Source organism: Dromiciops gliroides, chromosome 2, assembly GCF_019393635.1.
Source record: "Dromiciops gliroides isolate mDroGli1 chromosome 2, mDroGli1.pri, whole genome shotgun sequence".
NCBI classification, from domain to species: Eukaryota; Metazoa; Chordata; class Mammalia; order Microbiotheria; family Microbiotheriidae; genus Dromiciops; species Dromiciops gliroides.
The window spans coordinates 238,588,176-238,609,093 of NC_057862.1; the positions used below are offsets into that span (position 1 = coordinate 238,588,176).

The following is a 20,918-nucleotide window of genomic DNA, read 5'->3' on the forward strand; positions in this document are numbered from 1 at the left end:
TTGGTGATTGCTTCTGTCCTTTCTGTTCTGCACATTTAAGAAAATACTTTCGTCAACTTCTCTTTCTTTCTTCCTTCACTCACACCTTCCCTCTTTCCTTCTTTCCTTCTGGGAGCTCTAGTCCCAAGCTTACTTCTCTCCAACCCAAACCTAACCCCCGTTGAAAAAAAAAAATAAAAACCTTAGTAACAAATATTCAGAATCAAGCAAAACAAATTCCCACAAGGGCTATGTCTGAAAATACATGACTCATTCTGCAACTTGAGTCCATCTGTTTCTGTCACCCCCTTGGCTTTTCTCACCTGGGCTGCCTCTTCTGAACTTCCCTATTTCTGTCAAAGTACCGCTATACATCTAGTCTAAAATGTACTGTGGCATTATTTTTGACTCCTCACTGACTGTTTAGTTGTCAAATCTTGTTGTTTCTACTTCTACGACATCTCTTAGCTCTGACCTTGTCATGACCACTACCCAGGTTCCAACCCTTACTGCCTCTCTCCTAGACTGTTGTAATAGCCTCCTAATTGCTCTCCCTGCTTCAAGTCTTCACTTTCTAGTATATCCTTGAGTCAAAATGTTTTTCCTAAGATGTAGGTCTGACCATGTCATTCCCCTGTTCAGTTGTACTCCAGTGGTTCCCTTTAGGATGAAATATTCTCTTCTGTTTGGCATTCAAAGACTTTCACAATATGGCCCCAACCTGCCTTTTTAAAGCACATTACACATTAGAATGCTTTCTGTCCTGTATTGTTCAACCAAACGGGCCCACTTGCTGGTCCTCACTTGATACTACATCTCCTGGCTATTGAAATCTGTTTCCTTGAAGACCCAGCTTAAATACCTCCCAAATGAAGCCTTTCCTGATTTCCTTCTCCCCCCCAATTGTTAACACTCTTAGAAAAAATTATCTTGTATTTTGTATATATTGTGAATATACTTAAATAAGTCTCTCTCCACATGGTATTTCCCCTGATAGAATGCAAACTTCTTGAGGGTAGGGACTGTTTCATTTTTGTCTTGCATTCCTGCCATAGAACTTGAGTATCTAGCATGTAGTATATGCTTAATAAATGCTTGTTAATTGATTGGCTGTAAGAATTATTGGATTTTGTAACTTTAAAGGTTCTTTTCTCACATGATATCATCCATGAAATGTGTTAAAATCATTTAAGATTAAGCAATCTTAAATGTAGTAGCAGAGAAACTTTAACAATGCTGTATTTGGAGTCAGAGGACATGGGTTCAAATCCAGGCTTCATCACTTATTACTTATATGATCTTGGGCAATTTACTTAATTGCTTTGGGCCTCAGTTTCCTAAGCTGTAGTGAGGAGGTTAGACCAAATTACTTTAAAAGTATGTTCTATCTCTAAATCTATTACCCTTTGAACTTTGTTTTGACTCATTATTAATATTAAGCAAGGAATAATTTAGGTTAAGACACACTTAATGTCCTTAATTGCTTGTGGAAAAATGCATTAAGTTAAACAGCATTACAGAGGCAATTAGTTCCATAGCAACAAGGATATAAGTGTTACGAGGAGGTGGGGTTTTGTGATCTGACAGTGTGGTTTGGCTATACTGTGTTAATGATGTGATGTAAAGTGATGTTGGTCAGGGCAAGTTATGTAATTTATGTATCCCCGTAATTAATGGTGGCAAGGCAGCTAGTTTGCAGCGGGCAGAGCCCTGGACTTGAAGTCAGGAATACCTGAGTTTAAATCTGTAAGTATCTCAGATGTTGTGACTTTGGACAAGTCACTTCACCTTAGTGAAGTATGTGAACAATTTGAATTTTTGCACTGAAAAATACAACTGATGGGAGAACAGCTCTGTGGACAAAACAATTCTAAAGTCTGCACACAGCAAATATGTTTGAATTGGTTTCTTAAACAAAATTTGCAAAGGGGACTCCTAACAAGTCAACTGCTGCCTGTCATGTCTTTGCCATCAACAGTGGAGAAAATTTTAATTTGTAAAACTGGACAGTGAAAGCCTCATATTGACCTGAGGTCGAGTACTTGCATAATGGTATCTTTTCCCCAGAAAAGGATGCCTTGATTTGGGAGCTGGAAAAAGGAGCAAGTTCAGGCTATTTGTAAGTTAATTGTTTTCCTTGAGGCACTTTCCTAAGAGTCCTTAAATATAAATATTTAAAGCTAGCACCATTCCCCAGATTAAAAATTGAGCAGAATATGCGGTTGTTGGGACTTGTGCCCAACAAGTGGGACCTAATGTAGGGCCACCCAGAAGATAAGATTTATTCATGTGCCCATGATGTGATGACAGAAGAATCAAGATTCTTGAAATTCTTTTTTTTTTTTCCTGAGCTGCTTAGAGCCTGAAACCACTGGAATATTTGTGGTCTGTGGAGCAGGATTGTTAAAGAAATTGATTAGGTCAGTAGTAGCCATGCTGAGGTTCTTCCGGGTCTTTGGAGGATGAAAAAGGTGGAGACCATTTCTGTTCTTGCTTGCATTTGGCCTTTGTGGCTTCTGCCTAATGATTTGGTAGCTGTAGATGCTTTAAAAGAGATTTTCCAGGGGCAGCTAGGTGGTGCAGTGGATAGAGCACCAGCTCTGGAGTCGGGAGTACCTGAGTTCAAATGTGATCTCAGACACTTGACACTTACTAGCTGTGTGACCCTGGGCAAGTCACTTAATCCTAATAGCCTCACCAAAAAAAAAAAAAAAAAGATGAGAAAAGAGATTTTCCAGACCAAGTTGCAGAGTGGCTATAGAAAGAACTTGAGTTCTTCTGGTACTGTCTTTGGCAGTAACCAGCTATGTGGAAAATAATTTAGTCTCTCTGGGTTCTATCTCAGTTTTCTTATCTATAAAATGAAGGCATTGGACTAGGTAATCACTAACTGCCAGCTCCAAAGTTCTATGATTTTCGAGTTTCTTTAACGCTGGAGAGAAAGGAACTGATAGGAGTTAATAGTACTTTGACTAATTCTGCTCTGGCTTCTAACTCATAGATAACAAAGGGCTCCAAGTTAAATTCAATTAAAGCAAAACTCTTAGTTCCTGAGAAGTTTTTGGAAATACTTAACTTATCCATTGGCATGTGTTTAAGTGCTTTGGAATTTAGGCTAGCTCAAACTATTAATATTATCTTGATTTTCCTCTTCTTTGACACTCCCTACTGGTACATGGATTAGGAAAGAAACAAGCAGCATTATTTGAGTTAGTCTAGACATTTAAGGAACCTTAACTCCAGCCTGCCAATCTTAGCTTATTTGTTTTTGTTTGTTTGTTTTGGTTGAGGCAATTGGGGTTAAGTGACTTGCCCAGGGTCACACAGCTAGTAAGTGTTAAGTGTCTGAGGCTGAATTTGAACTCAGGTACTCCTGACTCCAGGGCCGGTGCTCTATCCACTGCGCCACCTAGCTGCCCCCCAATCTTAACTTATTTGAATGAATGAAGGAATGAAAGAAAAGTATCTATTAAGCATTTACTAGGTGCCTGCTTTATTTATGATGATGAATACTACTACTCAGTTTTGTCCTGTCTCACCTGCCTCTAAATTCAGACCAAGCCGACTGTCCTTTGTGCCTAGAATACACACACTACACACACTTTTCCATACCCACTGTTGTTGGGTTTGGGGGGGGGGGCAGCAATGAGGGTTAAGTGACTTGCCCAAGGTCACACAGCTAGTGTCAGGTGTCTGAAGCCAGATCATACCCACTGTTAATTCTTTTCTTCCTTCAAGGCCTTCTTCAGGTGCTACCTCTTCTTGAAGTTTCCCGTGATGTCTCTTTTCTCTCTGTCTCCCCCACCCCTCCTTCCCTGTTCAGATTTTCTTATAGTGCCCTCCAAAGGGTTCAGGAAATGTCAATTTTGATCTTTGGATCCTTAGTGTCTAGCTCAGTGTCTTGGAGATAGTGCATTCTGAATATAACTCATTAAATTAATGGTAAACCTACACTGAAATCAATGAGCTAAACTTCTATAAAACTGATTTTCATGTTCATCCAAAACTGTCTCCCTGCTTAAGATTGAGAAGGCCTCTTAGAAATCATCTATTCCAACCCCCTCATTTTTACAAGAGGAAAATGAAGCCAACAGAAGTTAAGTGAGCTGCCTAAGGTCACAAAATAACTTCTAGACCCAGAATGAAACTCAGGTTTTGAGACTCTTGTTTTCTCCTAACTTGCCCATCCTATTTCTCTCAAAGGTGCTATTGAAGTTGCCCTTGTTAGAAAACTTTCTAGTTGTCTTTGGCTCTCTTTTTTTCTCCCTTACCTTCTATATCTAATCAGTCAACAAGCCTTGTTGATCCTTCTTAAAACATTACAAGCCATCCCTTGCTTTTTATTCACAGCAGCTACTATCTGAGTTTGTGGCTGAACTATTGTTTCAGCAGATTCCTAATGAATACTTCTGTCAATAGCTGATTTTCTGCTTCAGTCTATCTTGCATACTACTCAGTTTCATCTTCCTAAAGCTACTTCAAAGGCTTAGGTTGAAGTCATATCTCTGCCACTTCCTGTGTGTCTTTGTGCCTCATTTTCCCCCTCTGTATCATAGTAGCGGCCCATTTTGTGGAGTATGATGTGAATATAGGTCTCTAGCTTATTCCCCTTCTGATGGGACTCCTCATTGGGAAGAGAGGTGCATGCCTCTGCTTTAGGACCTCATCTGGTATCTGATGGACTGATTTCAACCCATCCCAAGTCCTTAATAACCCTGTTTGGGAACTCTACTACACATATTAGCTAATGATATGAGTTTGCTTTCTTTTTGAAGTTGGGTGATTTTGGACTTCCATTTGGAATGCTGTATAGTAGAGGTTCCTAAACTTATGTGCTTCATAGCACTCTTAGTGTTTTAAGCAATTTTCTTATGGTGTCCCATGACCATCTTTTGGTCTACCAAAAGAAGTATTTAACAGTTCTATTTATTAAATAGTTCGGTCCCAACAACTTAATAGGCATTATGTCCTATCAACTGGGTGACTTAAAAAAAAATTTTTTTTTATTTGTGGGGCAGTGAGGGCTAAGTGACTTGCCCAGGGTCACACAGCTAGTAAGTGTTAAGTGTCTGAGGCCAGATTTGAACTCAGGTCCTCCTGAATCCAGGGCCTGTGCTTTATCCACTGCACTATCTAGCTGCCCCTCCTAGGTGACTTTTTGAAAAAATAATGTGAATTGAAAGAAAATTTGTTTTTTTTAAATTTCATTTTTAGACGCACAATTGTTTTCTTTCTTTCTTTTTTTTTTAAAGTGAGGCAATTGGGGTTAAGTGACTTGCCCAGGGTCACACAGCTAGTAAGTGTTAAGTGTCTGAGGCCAGATTTGAAATCAGGTCCTCCTGACTCCAGGGCCGGTGCTCTATCCACTGTGCCACCTAGCTGCCCCAAAGTGGGAAATGAATGACAGAATCTACTTCCTAGTAGCATTCAAGCAATTGTTCTGTAAGCACTCTCTTTTTTTTTTTTTTTGCAGGGCAATGGGGGTTAAGTGACTTTCCCAGGGTCACACAGCTAGTAAGTGTCAAGTGTCTCAGGCCGGATTTGAACCCGGGTACTCCTGAATCCAAGGCCGGTGCTTTATCCACTGCGCCACCTAGCTGCCCGCACAATTGTTTTCTAATGGAATAAGTGTGCCTGTTGAGCATTGAACAATTTCCCAAACCTTAGAGTCAGATTGGATATCACCACCCTCATTTCCTGTTCCATATTGATTTTCTCTTGGTACTTGCTGTTTCTCACAGAAACCACTAATCACTCAACTTTGCAAAGGTAAAACATCACAAATGAGAAAGTTTGAGAAGTTACTGGCACAATTTTAAGTGCAAGTAAACAAAAATGTTCACAAACACTTGAAAACATTGAAAGGAATGTAGTGTTATCCGAGGTTGAATTTGTAAACAACTTTGAGCTAAGTATTTCATGTTATCCTCCACGATCACTGTGTTTCCCTTGAAAATATAAAATATCCTGGCTTTAAATTCACTTCATACACCTGGGTGTGAATCTCCAAAACACCATAGTTTTGTAGGGATCCACTGGAGAAAAATAGGTGTGGGAAGCAGGGACATGGGGACTATGTTGGTTGTGCATTCATTTTATCAAAGGACCTACCAGAAGGATCCAGGGTGCAGTACTATTCTTACCCATGATTCATTGGAATGGTTACTGTTATATGTAAAATAAAGGATTGGATAGTATAATTTTTAAGATCCACTTAAAGCTTCTACATTCCATGATTCTAACATTTCCTCTGCTCAGAAATTTCCTTAACCTTTAATGGATCCCCATTGCCTGTAGAATATAATCTGCACTTCTTGGACTAGTGTTTGGGTCCTTCAGGTACTGGCATGTATAACGGTTGCCAGCTTAAAATTAATTTTTTCTATTTATACCTTAACTTTATTTCATCCTTTAGTCATTTAGCTACATAGCTAAATTGCATAGCTACATTGTATGTTTTGTGGAAGCTGCTGTTTTTTTCAGGAACATAGGTGAGAAAGAGAAGTACCTAGTTCCAATCTTTACTCTTCTCTGAGCAGCAAATGTTTGGTGATAATCTTTTTTCAAACTCTTTTACAAACACAATTTGATGTAAGAAAGAATTTGAAAAGTATTTTAATTCTCTGTGAGTACATTTTGAGTCTTATTTTAGCTCCTTAGCCTTTCCATTTATTATTGGATCATAGATTTTGAGCAGAAAGAGACCTAAAAGGTCATCCAATCTAATCCCCTCATTCTATAGATAAGGAAACCCAGAGGGTGAAAGGATAAAGGACATGCCCAAGGTCACATGGTTAGTATAGAGAGGGGATTTAAGTCTGGGTTCTCCCATTATCAATTGAGTGATACCACAGTTATACCACATTGCCTTATATGATCTTTTTTACTCTCCAAGTATGATACTACTACACATATTAGCTAATGATAGGAGTTTAGCTAATGATATGGGGATTCTTCATATTTATACACACACTTTATTATGAATTTAAGAAACACTAAGAAAACATTTCAATATACAAAAATCAAAAAGGGGGTATATAATCTATTATATACAGGATTTAAAATTTTTAATTTTGGGGATTTTTTTGTACAATTCAAATTTAACTTGGTAGTTTCAACACTGGCCTGCTTGTCTGTGTCCCTTTCTGAACTTCTGTTTATTTTTTTTTAGTGATTTGTCCATGTCCTTCCCCACCTTGTTTTGTATTGCTCTTACTACCTCCTCAACTTACTCCCCTCATAAAAACAAATAAAAGCCCTCTTTTGTAGCAAGTAAGTATAATCACATAATGCAAATTTACACATTGCATGTCTGACTATATATCTCGGATACATAGTCGCCTTTCTAGCAAGAACTGGGAAGCATGATTCATCATTAATCTTTGGGAGTTTAATGATTGAGCCATCGTGTTGATCAGAGTTCTTAAGTCTTTTAAAGTTATTTTCACTTAAAATGTTTTGGTTATTGTATAATAGTTTTCCTGAATTTTGCTTTCTTCAGCCTGAATTGTTCATGCAAATCTTACTAGGTTCTCTCCTTCATCATTCTGGCACAATAGTATTTCATTATGTTCATATATATCATAATGTCTTCAGCCATTCCCTAATTGATGACCATTCAATTGATTTTTCATTTATTTGCTGTGATAAAAAGTGGTGTTGCAAATATTTTTATACATGTAGGGCCTTTTCCTTTTCATCTGATCCCTTTAGGGATATAAGAGTGGTGTTGGTGCTGTTTGTCCTTCATTCTTGAAAAAGACCATGACATCAGTGGTTGATGTCATGACTTGCAGTGAATTGGATTTTAAGTGAGGGAGGGCTGTGCAAAGTGACCAGCTTTACTCTCTCCTCCAGAGCCACATGGGTCCAGTGGCAAGATATACATCAGGGTGACTGGAGATGGCCTCTGGATGTTTTAGGCAACTGGGATTAAGTGACCTGGCCAGGGCCCCACAGCTAGTAAGTATCTGAGGTGACATTTGAACTCCGGTCCTCCCAACTTCAGGGCCAGTGCTCTATAGACTGTGCCATCTAGCTGCCTAATATAGGATGACATAGCTGGGTCAAAGGTTATGCACAAGTTAGTGACTTCTACATGATAGTGAATGCTTTCCAGAATGTAATACTCCAAAGTCAGTGCATTAATTAGTATGCCTGCCCTTTCTCAACTCCTCCTCTAAGTGTTCTTTTTTTTTTTTTTTTTGGTGAGGCAATTGGGGTCAAATGACTTGCCCATGGTCACGTAGCTAGAAAGTGTCAAGTGTCTGAGGCCAGATTTGAACTCAGGTCTTCCTGACTTCAGGGCCACCTAGCTGCCCCTCCACTAAATGTTCTTTTCCTTTTTTTTCACCTTTGTCAATATGATGGATATGATATTGTGCCTTAGAATTGTTTTAATTAATTCTCTTATCAGTGATTTGGAGCATTTTTATAGGATTAATAGGTTTCCTTCTTCTGAGAATTGCTCATTTATACACATTCCCCATTTATCTATTGGTGAATGAATGGTTCTTATAAGAATCTATTTGTATCAATTTCCAATATATCTTCAATATCAGTTCTTTCTTAGAAATTTTCTGCAAATATTTTTCCTAGTTAACTGTTTCTCTTGTAATTACAACTACATTGATTTGCTGGTGGAAAAGCTTTTCAACTTCATGTAATGAAAATTTTTCAATTTACCTCCTTTCCCTTGTTTAGTCCAAAATTCTCCCACACTCTATAATTATGAAAGATATTCTCTTTTCCTGGTCCTCTACTTTGTTTATGACATGTCCTTTTATAACTAAGTCTTATGTCCAGTTGGAGTTTATTGTGGATATATTGTGTGAGATGTTGGTCTAAATTTATGTCAGACTTTTCCTGCTTTCCCAGTTTTTGTTGTTGAATAAGTGAAGTTAGAGTCCTTAAATTTATCAATCTCTGTATTACTACGTTCAGTTACTTCTGAATCATGTGTACTTAACCAGTTCTACTGATCATCACTTTTTCTATTTTTTTAACCAATATCAAAGAATTTTGATAATAACCATTCTATAATATTGTTGGGATCTGGTAATGCTAGGCTCTCTTTTGTCTCACTTTTTTTTTCATTACTTCCCTTGAGATTCTTGATTTTTGTTTGTTTCTCCAGATACAGTTTATAATTTTTTTTCTAGACTTGCAAAGTAACTCTTTAAGTAGTTTGAGTGGTATGACACTGAATCTATAAACTAATTTAGGTGAGTATTGTCATTTTATATTGTCATGTCTCTCCACTTATTTAGGTCTGACTTTATTTCCATAAAGAGTATTTTTAGTTTTATTTGTATAATTATTTTCCATGTATCTGGATTCCCAAATATTTCATATATTTTGTAGTTCTTTTAAGAGGAATTTCTTTTTCTATCTCTTCCTCTGTTGGGTTTTATTAGTAACATATACAAATGCCAGTGATTTTTGTGAGTTTATTTTTATATCCTGCTACTTTACTGAATATTGTTTGAATTAATTTAAAGTCGACTCTCTAGGCTTCTCTAAACCATTTCATCTGCCAGAACTGATCATTTTGTTTTCTCTTTACCTATGCTTATTCATTTTTTTGTTTTGCCTCACTGCTATAACTATAGCATTTCTAGAATAATAATGGCAATACTACACATTTTTTTTTAAAATGCAGGGCATTGAGGGTTAAGTGACTTGCCCAGGGTCACACAGCTAGTAAGTGTCAAGTGTCTGAGGCCGAATTTGAACTCAGGTCCTCCTGACTCCAGGGCCGGTGCTCTATCCACTGCGCCACCTAGCTGCTCCCATACTTTTCTTTCACTTCAGATCACATTAGAATGTAAGCTTCTTGAAGACAGGGACTGTATTTCTAATGCTTAGCACAGTACCTAGCACCTAATGAGTGCTTAATAAAGGCATATTGATTGATTTTATTGGAAATTCCTTTAGTGTTTCTCCATTACAGATATCCTAGATTGTGATTATCTTGAACTCTTTGTTCTTATTGAGTTGCTAAATTGTCTTTCAAACACCAATGAAATAATTTTCATTAATATAAATCAAGATTATGCAGAAAATGGTTTAGCTGACCTATTTAATTTTTACATTGCTTTTATAATAACTTTAGTCATGCCACTTTGTTTAAAAAGACAGCATGCAGATTTGCTTTCGTATTGTTTTCTTCAGGGCAACAAACCTGATTACTAAGATTTCTTTGGTATTTGGAGTAAATAGTAGAATTGATTATGTTGACTCTGTCAGAGGTTTTGAATAGACATCTTCCTATTCAAAACTTCAAGATTATAAACATTTTGAAGAACTTATTTATACTTGTATCTCCCCAGTGTCTAGTATAGTACCATGCATAAAATAGGTGACTTAAGTGCTTGTTGAATGAATGGTCTGTTGTTTTCCCTTCTGTATTCAGGAAGTCATCCAGGTTAGAATAGGTGGTATTTTCCTAAAAGTTAATTTCTTAGTCCATTGTTTTGAACTCAGAACACATTTTCCCACAGACAGAATGTCATATGTGGTATTTTACCGTCCTAACTAGCTCACAAAAACTCCAGTATAAATGAAATACTGTAAAATGATAAGGAAGGGAGAAAGGTTTTTTTCTGAGGTAACTAGGCAAGAGCTAAGAGGGAAAGGAAAAGGGAGCTTATTTTATTTTATTATTTTGGTTGGAAAGGGGCATTTAAAAGAGGATATATGCAAGAGACTCCTTGAGGTAGAATTATCTATGCCATAAAACACCAAGGAAGATGTCAGCAGGATCATCCCATGGGAAAGTAAGGAATTGGTTGGCAGATATTGCATTTAGCCAGTTTTCTATTATCAGTATGACTTCAAAAGATCTTTTGGGGAATATTATGGATGTTAATAAGCACATTGTGTCATGGTAGTTCTATCTGTCTGCTTTTGTTACAGTACTAATACTAATATGCTTGCCTGTTCGTTTTAAAAAATATTTTATTCCCTCCCCCCCACCCCATTACATGTAAAAACAAGTTTTTTAACATTAAAAAAAAATGTTGAGTCCCAAATTCTCTGTCCGTCTTTCCTCTCCTCCCCCCATGAGATGGTAACCAATCTGTTACAGGTTAATACATTTGCAGTCATGTAAAAGAAATTTCCATATCAGTCATTTTGTGGAAGAAAACTTGAACCAAAAAAAGAAAGAAAGAAAGTTAAAACTAGTATTCTTTGGTCCGTATTCAGATTCCACCAGTTCTTTCTTTGGAGGGCAGGTAGCATTTTTTATCATGAGTCTTTTGAGACTGTCTTGGATCATTGTAGAATAACAGAATAAGTAGGTCATTCACAGTTCTTCAACGTACAATATTGCTGTTATTGTATACCATGTTTTCCTGGTTCTGCTCACTTCACTCTGCATGAGTTCATGTCTTTGCAGGTTTTTCTGGAAACATACTGCTCATCATTTTTTTTTCTTTAGATTGTTTTTTTCTTTTTTTTCCCCAATCTTTTTTTCCCCCTCTTTTTTTGGGGGGTTGGGTGGGTAGGTAGGGCAATGAGGGTTAAGTTAACTTGCCCAGGGTCACACAGCTAGTAAGTGTCAAATGTCTGAGACTGGATTTGAACTCAGGTCCTCCTGAATCCAGGGCTAGTGCTTTATCCACTGTGCCACCTAGCTGCCCCTTCTAATCTTAATAGTATTTTATTTTTTTCTGATATAGGTTATATATGTACAAACACATTAAACATTTTTCTGCATTAGTCATGTTGTGAAAGTAGAATCAAAACAGAAGGGAAAAACCTCAAAAAAGAAAAAACAAAACAAAAAAAGTAGAAATAGTAAGGCACAATCTGCATTCATATTCCACAGTTCTTTTTTCTGGATGTGGAGAGCATTTTCCATCATGAGTCCTTTGGAATTGTCTTGGATCATTGTACAGTGTTCTCTTGGTTCTGCTCATTTCACCCAGCATCAGTCCACTTGCCAGGTTTTTCTGAAATCTGACTGCTCATCATTTCTTATAGCACAATAGTATTCCATTACATTCATATACCCCAACTTGTTCAGCCATTCCCCAACTGATGGACATCCTCATAATTTCTAATTCTTTGCCACCACAAAGAGTGCTGCTATAATTTTTTTTTGTACATGTGGGTCCTTTTCCCTTGTTTATGATCTCTTTGGGATATAGACTTAGTAGTGGTCAAAGGTAAGCATATCCCCATAGCCCTTAGGGTCTTCTTAAATTTTTTCCATTCAATAAGCATTTATTAAGCGCCTAGTATGGGCCAGGCCCTGAGGATACAAAGAAAAGGACAAAGAAAGATAATTTGTTGCTCAGTTGTTTTCAGTTGTGTCCGACTCTTCATGACCCCATTTAGGGTTTTCTTGGCAAAGATGCTGTGGAGTGGTTTGCCATTTCCTTCTCCAGCTCATTTTATAGATGAAGAAACTGAGGCAAACGGGATTAAGTGACTTGCCCAGGGTCACACAGCTAGTAAGTGTCTGAGGCCAGATTTGAACTCAGGAAGATCTTCTTAACTTCAGGGCCAACATGCAATCCACTATACCACCCCTAGTTAAGGAACTCACAGTCTAATAGGGGAGACTATGCAAATAATTTATAAAGGGCTTTGAAGGCTAAACAGGATTTTGTATTTAATTCTGGAAGTTGATAGGGAGCTACTTGAGTTTATTGATTTGGGCGTGGGGAGGGGTAACATGGTTGGAGCTGTGCTTCGGAAGATCTCTTTGATGGTTGACTGGAGGATGACGTGGAGTGGGGAATGCAGTATTCCAGGCAGATGAAGGCCTGCTCTGTTGGAACAGCAATACTTTAGCACATCTGTGATTTCATCAGCATATGCAATACATGTAGTGGGACCTGACTCTGTAATTTAGTAGAGAAATCCTCCAGAGTTGCCCGAGGAACATAGAAGTTAAATGATTTGCCCTGGGCCACTCTGGTTACTACATCACAGAATCTGAGAGTTATCAGGGACCTGAGCAGCTCCCTAGTGCAGCCCTCTCATGAAGGGATACACCCACCATAACATCTAACAAGTAGTAATTCAATGATGGCCTGCAGACCTCTAAAGAGGGGAAATATTTTGCTTACAGGGGCAGCCCATTCCACTTTTGAATAGCTCTAATGGTTGGAAGCTTTTCCTGTTTTCAAGCTTAACTTTAGTCTCTTGGCCACTCTCGTTCATTTCTTCTTGTTGTGATCTCCGAATATAATCCCTCTGCCACATGACAGCCCTTCAGATGCTTGAATACAGTTATCATGTCCCCCCTCTGGTTCTCCTTTCCAGGTTACACGTGCTCAGTTCCTTCTGCCATACTCGGATGACAAGGGCTCAAGGCTCCTCAACATTCTGGTTGCCCATCGTTTTAATACTCCTGTTCTTCTGGTGAAGGCTGATGGTTGTGAGTCAGGAAATCCAAGAGTCTGTGAACAAGTGAGGTCACACATTACCTAAAGGTCAGTGGAAGAAGTAGATGTGTGTGTAAGGAATTATGCAAGTGAAGTCCTGTGAAAGTCTTCGTTAAGCTTTTTTTTTTTTTTTAGTGAGGCAATTGGGGTTAAGTGACTTGCCCAGGGTCACACAGCTAGTAAGTGTTAAGTGTCTGAGGCCCGATTTGAACTCAGGTAGTCCTGAATCCAGGGCTGGTGCTCTATCCACTGCACCACCTAGCTGCCCCCTGTGAAAGTCTTAAGAGAAGTCATTGAAAATATGTAGTTTCCAGAATAACTAGTAGATAGAATCTGTGCTTCCTTGTACACAGGCCACAATGGTTTATTTTAGCTTTTGTGATTATGTCTTTCCTTTGTCTTGTTAAGAGTGCTGCCTCTAGTTTTGGTTGTGCAAGGTAGCTCCTTCCAGTCTCTCTCTCTTTTTTTTTTCTTTTAAGTATATTCCTTTTTATATTTATGTCACATCTATTATGAAAGTTTTGGAGTATATGGTGTAAAATGCAGGTCTAAATTAGAGGTTCTCAACCTGGGATCCAAAAACTTCTTAAATTTTTATAATTATTTCAATATAATTGTTTTCCTTTGTAATCTTATGGATGGTATTTGCATTTAAAAATATTACAAGGGGTCCATCCGTGGACAGTTTGTCAAAGGAGTAAGTGATGTACACAGAGAGTTAGTCTAAGTCTCATTTTTGTGAAACTAATTTCCAGTTTTCCTAGCACTTCTAGTCTTTTTTTTTTTTTAGTGGGGCAGTGAGGGTTAAGTGACTTGCCCAGGGTCACATAGCTAGTAAGTGTCAAGTGTCTGAGATCAAATTTGAATTCAGGTCCTCCTGAATACAGGGCTGGTGCTTTATCTACTGTGACACCTAGCTGCCCCCACTTTTAGTCATTTCAATCATTGTACTGCTCTGCAAAAATCTGGTTCTCATCTCTTCTCATTGATCAACTTTTCTATTTCTAAACCAGTATAAAATGGTGCTTCATAGTGTAGTGTGAAGTCTAATAATACCAACCTCTATTCCTATTTCTTTTTTCATTTTCCCATTGAGATTCTTGACTTTTTGTCCCTACAGATAAATTTTATTTTTAGTATTTTGCCTACTTCTCCAAAATAGCTCCTTGATAGTTTGGTTGGTCTGTAAATTAATTTAGGTAATATCATCATTTTAATTATAACTGTATGGCCAAACCATAAACAGTATTTCTCCAATTCTCTTTCTTTTTCTTTTTTTTTTTGGCCAGGCAGTGAGGGTTAAGTGACTTGCCCACAGCTAGTAAGTGTCAAGTGTCTGAGGTCAGATTTGAACTCAGGCCCTCCTGAATCCAGGGCTGGTGCTTTATCCACTGTGCCACCTAGCTGCCCCTATTTTTCTTTCTTTTTCTTTTTTTTTTTCAGCGACATTTATTTTATTTTCTAGTTACATGTAAGGGTACTTTTCAACATTCATTTTCATAAGATTTAGAGTTCCAGATTTTTCTCCCTCCTTCCCTCCCTTTCTTCTCCCCTCCACAAGATCACAATCAGGTTATATATGTACAATCCACAAGTGTTCTTTTTATCAGTTCTTTCTATGGGGGTGGATAGTAAGCTTCCTCATTAGTTCCTTGGGATTGTCTTGGATCATTGCACTGCTGAGAGTAGTTAAGTCATTCACAATTGCTCATTGAACAATACTGCTGTCACTATGCACAGTGTCCTCCCAGATCTGCTCACTTCACTATACATCAATGTTCATTAGTCTTTCCAGGTTTTTTGGGGATCATCCTGTTTGTCATTTCCTGTAGCACAAGACCATTCCACTACAATCATATAGCACAGCTTTTTCCATCATTCCTCAATTGATGGACATTCCCTTGTTTCTCAATTCTTAGCCTCCACCAAGAGTTGCTATAAATATTTTTTGTACAATTTTTCCCCCTTTTCTCTTTTTCATGATTATTATTGTTAACTGTTTCCCTTCTATCCTATTCCCTTCCCCATGATATTTATTCTATTATCCATCTTCTTTCATCCTATCACTCTTCAAAAGGGATTTGCTTCTGTCTGTCCCCTCCCCCACTCTTCCCTTCCTTCTTTTGCCCCTCTCTTTATCCCCTTCCCCTCCTATTTTCCTGCAGGGTTGGAGAAATTACTCCACTCAATTGAGTGTGTACATTATTCCTTCCTTGAGCCAATTCTGATGAGTGTTAGGCTCATTTACTGCCAAACAGTAAATAGGTTACTCCACCCAGTTGGGTGTGTCTGTTAGTCCCTCGGAGTGTAAAATTCATTTATTGCCCTGCTCCTCTCCCATCTCTTCCCCCACTCCATAAGCCTTTTCCTGTTTCTTTCATGTAGGATTTCACCTCTGCTCTTCCCCCTCCCCCAGTGAATTCCCTTCACCCCTCAATTTAACCCTAAAGATGTCATCACCTAGCTAAGTGACACAGTGGACAAAGCACCACCTCTGGACCCAGGGGGATCCCAGCCAAAACCTGGCCTCAGACACAGGACAGTTGCCCACTGTACGACCCCAGGTATGTCCCCCAGCTCCAATTCTTTATGGTTCTCTAGGGTCTTGTATTTGAAAGTCAAATTTGCCATTCAGTTCAGGTCTTTTCATCACAAATATCTGAAAGTCTCCTTTTTCATTAAAGTCCCATTTTTTTTCTGCTGAAAATGTTGAGTTTTGCTGGGTAGGTGATTCTTGGTTGTAATCCCATTTCCTTTGCCCTTTGGAATATCATATTCCATGTCCTCTGGTCCTTTAATGTAGAAGCTGCTAGATCTTGTGCTATCCTGACTGGGGCTCCACAGTACTTGAATTCTTTCTTTTTGGCAGCTTGCAATATTTTCTCCTTGACCTGAGAGCTCTGGAATTTGGCTATAATATTCCTAGGAGTTTTCTTTTTGGGATCTCTTTCTGGGGGTGATCGGTGGATTCTTTCAATTTCTATTTTAGCTGCTTCTTCTAGAATTTCAGGGCAATTTTCCCTGAGAATATCTTGGAAGATGGTGTCTAAGCTCTTTCCTTGATCATGGTTTTCAGGTAGACCAATAATTTTCAAATTATCTCTCTTGGACCTATTTTCCAGGTCAGCAGTTTTTCCCAGAAGATATTTCACATTGCCCTCTTTTTTTATTCATTTGGATTTGCTTTATTGTGTCTTGGTTTCTCATAAAGTCACTGGCTTCCATTTGTTCAGTCCTCATTCTTAGGCAGTTTTTTGCATCAGAGCGCTTTTGTACCTCCTTTTCTATCTGGCCAATTTGACTTTTCAAGCTGTTGACTTTTTTCTCATGTCTTTCCTGCATCACCCTCATTTCTCTTTCCATTTTTTCCTCTACCTCTCTAACTTTATCTTCAAAGTCCTTTTTGAACACCTCTATGGCCTGAGACCAATTCATATTTTTCTTGGAAGCTTTAGATATAGGGACCCTGATGTTGACATCTTCCTCTGAGGGTGCCCCTTGGTCTTCCTTGTTACTGAAGAAACTTTCTATGGTCCTCACCTTTCTCTGTCTGCTCATCTTGCCTTTCTTTTACTAGACTTTTATCTCTTTAAAGTGGGGCACTGTTTCCAGGCTGCAGTATCCCAAGCTTCAGACGTCCCAGGTGGTATGATTTAAGGAGAAGCATGTTCTTCACTTGCCTGGCCTGTTCCCTGGTCCTTAGATGACCCCAGACCAACTTGCTAATCAACCAGCTTTGTGTGTTGCTGTTGTTAGCTCCGAGGAGCCTGTGCCCCTCCCCCACTTGGGCCACTGCTGCTCGAGCCTACCTCCTGGTTCTCAGCAGGGGTGTAAAATCCAAGTTCTGCCTTAGCACCAGCATAGATCCCTGTAGTCTCCCCCCTGCCCAGGGCTCTGCCCACTCACCAGACTGTGAGCTTAGTCCCAGACAACACTTGTGGTTCAGCTGATTCAGAGGCTCTGGGGGTCTGCTTTTCTGGTGAGGCCTTCCTGGGACTGGATCTGTGTCAGGGTGACTGTGGGGTTGGGCTCTACTCCTGTATCAGCACAGCAGCTCCCTCCTTCCGACCTTCCAAGCCGTTCTAGGTTAGAAGATGATTTCAGCACATTCTTCTGTGAGTTTTGCTGCTCCAGGCATTTTCCTATGGCATTATTTGGATGTTTTTTTGGAGTAATTGTGTCTTGAGTTCGGGAGCTCACTGCCTTTCCTCCACCACCTTGGCTCCTGATGCTTCTGCCCCTATTTTTCTAAAGAGTGTTTTGTGGTTGTACATAAGTATGTTGTTGTAAGCTTATGTAGCTTAAAACTAATAATGTATGAATATTTTAATAGCTTCAAAATGTAATGAGACTTTTGGGACACCCTATATAAATGCTCTTTCTCTTGTTAACTGAATTATTTTATATTTTTTAGATATGTTGAATGGAATTTATTTCTCTTTTTTTTTACTGGCTTTTGTTAGTATACAGAGAGTGATGGTTTTGTGGATTTATTTTAAAATTTAAACCAAAAAATTCTGAATGTAACAAATGGCAAATAAAATGGGCATATATACATTTATATACATATATAAATACATATGTATATAAAAATAAAATAGGACAGAAAAAACGATTGCCCACCAAACTCCAGCTTTCTATTATGTACACAGCTTGCTTTTTTAAAAAAATAAATGACATGTGAATTCCATATGTAACTTGCAAAGTTATCCTGCTTGCCTTTGATTATTTTTGTTCTTCCTTCTGTTCTCTTTTGTGCATTAAAAATGCTTAATGACCCTTTTTTCTTCCTTCCTTTTTTTCTTTTGCTGCCCCTCATTGGATGGAAAAAGAGAAAGCTCTGTGTGCGTAGATGCACACACACATATATATGCTTTGTAAAACTAACCAAATTCTGTGGATTTCCTTTATAACTTGCTAATTTACAGAAATTATAAATTATTTTGATTAATTTTGTGAGTAGTGATTGTTTCATTCATTGTATTTATACAAAACAAATAGTAGGCACTTAATACAGACTTGTTGATTGCTTGATTCTCTAGGTAAAGTATCATTGGTTATTGGGAGAACAGTTTCATTAGAGTGATAGCAGTGGAAACTAAATTGCAAGAAATTGAGAAGTGAGCAGGTGATGGGAAAAAATAGAAGTAGAAAACTTCTTTTTGAAAGTTGGGTAATAAAAGGAGGGGGGAATATGGATCAATATTTCCAGAGGGTAGCAGGATGTGAGGTCTCATTCTAGGCTTTTGGAAATTCATAAATGAAAAAATGAAGTCTTCTGTGACTTTAGGGTTTTTATGATTTAGTTTGGATGGGGATGGAAGGATAAAAGGTAAAATGTTGTAAAAGCGAAGAAGACATTCAGGCAAAGGGCTCTTAATGAAATTTGTGATGGGAGAGATCACTTTGCCTTGAGGAAGATTCAGAAAGGATTCATGAAAGAGGTGGCATCTGAGCTGGGCCTGAAAGAATGACAAGTGCACAAAAGGCCATTATGTGCAGGGAGAAGTGCATTCCATTCCTGGGTGGTTGGGGGTGGGGGGATAACTTGTGGAAATGCATGGGATTGGGAGGACACAGTATGGTAGAAGGGAACATAAGATATTTGGGGTAGTGAGTTGAAAAGTTGGTGCCACTTTGTGGGAAGTCTTAAATGGTTAGAAAATAATACACTCAAACTATTCCTACTTTAATTCTTTACTAATCTTTGTACCAAAGGAAATGTTAGCCTTGGCATCACCACAGGATCATAGATTTAGAGCTAAAAGGGTCTTAAGTAGACTGAGTACAACTCCCCCATTTTATACATGAGGAAATTGAGGTTCAGAGAAGTTAAGTTACTTGCTAGTAAGGATCTAAGGCAATATTTGAAGACAGGTCTTCCTGACTTCAAGCCCAGCTCTCTATACATTGTGCCACCTACTTGCCTTGGTTTCATAAAAAAAAAAAATAGATAGATATAGATATACACACACACATATAGCTATCTCTCTCTATATATCTATATTTAAGAACTTGAATCATAGAAGATTAAGGGATTTTATATAGTCCAATGCCCTACCCACTATGTCATGCAGCCTTTCATCTAATATCCTCTATCAAAAACATTCAAAGAACAAGTAATTTCAGTATTATATAAATGGTCTGTAAAAACAGGGAATGAAGGTATCCTGCCAATCTCCTCCTATGAGACAAATGTAGTTCTATGTAACCTTCAAGGCTTTTCTCCTGCACTTTCCTCTCCTCCCTCCCTTTCCAGATTTGGCCCCACCATCCCGATCTAGCCTTATCCACAACTTGCATTGTGGTCTGGTTGATCTTTTCGTTGACCATTGACTATAACATACTAATTTCCATCTCCTTGATAATACTTAGGTTTGCTTCTTTCAAAATAACCTTTCTTGCTTCTGCCTTACCAAAATCTACCCTAACCTTAAAGGCATAGTTTAAGACTTAGTACTTAAAATCTTCCTGGACTACTCTAGCAGTTATTGATTTTCCTTTTTCCTCCCCAAATTCTTAATTTAATAGTACTTAATAGGTTTGCAGTCTTGACCATACAATTAAACAATCATATATTATAGTGACAACTATTTTGTGTTGTACAAACTGTATATCTATATCAGCTTTTTTCCTCCTATCATAATTAACACAATCTTGAGTATGATAAATACTGTTGAGTTGTCAAAAGCTAGAAGTCTGTTATACTTAATACTTGTTAGATTGCTGAGTGTACTTACTCAGCAGAAAATTTCTCTTTCAGTTTTGGTGTATCCCTCTTTGCATTGTTGTGGGTGCTTCAATTGTTGACCAAAGACCCTTCCTGCTTTCTCCTGTGCAAAATAATTCCAATGTTTTAGTAATAAAACATTGTGTTTTTGTATTTAGAGTATTTTCTTCATGATAGACTAGGTAAACTACATGTAGTGCAAGTAGTATTAAGTATATGTTGTAGATGAGGGAACTAAAGTTCAGTTTATAGCTATCTTTGTGATACCATTATATACCTTGGGCTGTTAGGTTGCTTTTTTTTTCATTCTCACTACATTATATACACATGTCGTCAGTATCTTTTATGCTTCTGTATGTTTTAATTGTTTTTCTATCATTTGTAATTTTAATTTTTCAGAGATTGTGATGCTCTGTGATTCATAGGTAGAAAGGATCAATAGAAAAACATTGGTGTTAAAGAGGAGGACTTTTTCAGTAGTCAGCAGTTGGTGATTATTGGAAATGCCATACAGTTTCCCAACTCTAATCTTCTCCTCAATATCAGGCCTAAGTGTTCCACTTGTCCAAGATATTTATTTTGATGAGTTAGCTTCATGTACAGCATGTCACAAGATGGGCAATGAATGTTTTTCTCCCACTTGGTTTTTATGATTTGGATACCTATACCAGTTTTTCTTGAGCATTGCTGTGGATATCACTGAGGGCCTGTCTGTCACCTGCTTCATTTAGAGAGCTTTCACATCCACGGGAAAACCTTTTTTGTCTGTGTGTCACTCTTTTGAACACTGTAGTTAAACTTGTGCCTCC

At 38.1% G+C, this 20,918-nt stretch overlaps 1 protein-coding gene across 2 annotated transcripts in view; it reads left to right on the plus strand.

The window, feature by feature from the left end:
• NUMB (NUMB endocytic adaptor protein) overlaps positions 1-20,918 on the plus strand; it is a 179,518-nt gene that overhangs the window by 22,768 nt on the left and 135,832 nt on the right. For both annotated transcript variants that reach the window (XM_043982760.1, XM_043982761.1), the window contains exon 2: positions 13,258-13,427. The gene's annotated coding sequence lies outside the window, so the exon portion shown is untranslated. The remainder of the gene's footprint in view (positions 1-13,257; positions 13,428-20,918) is intronic.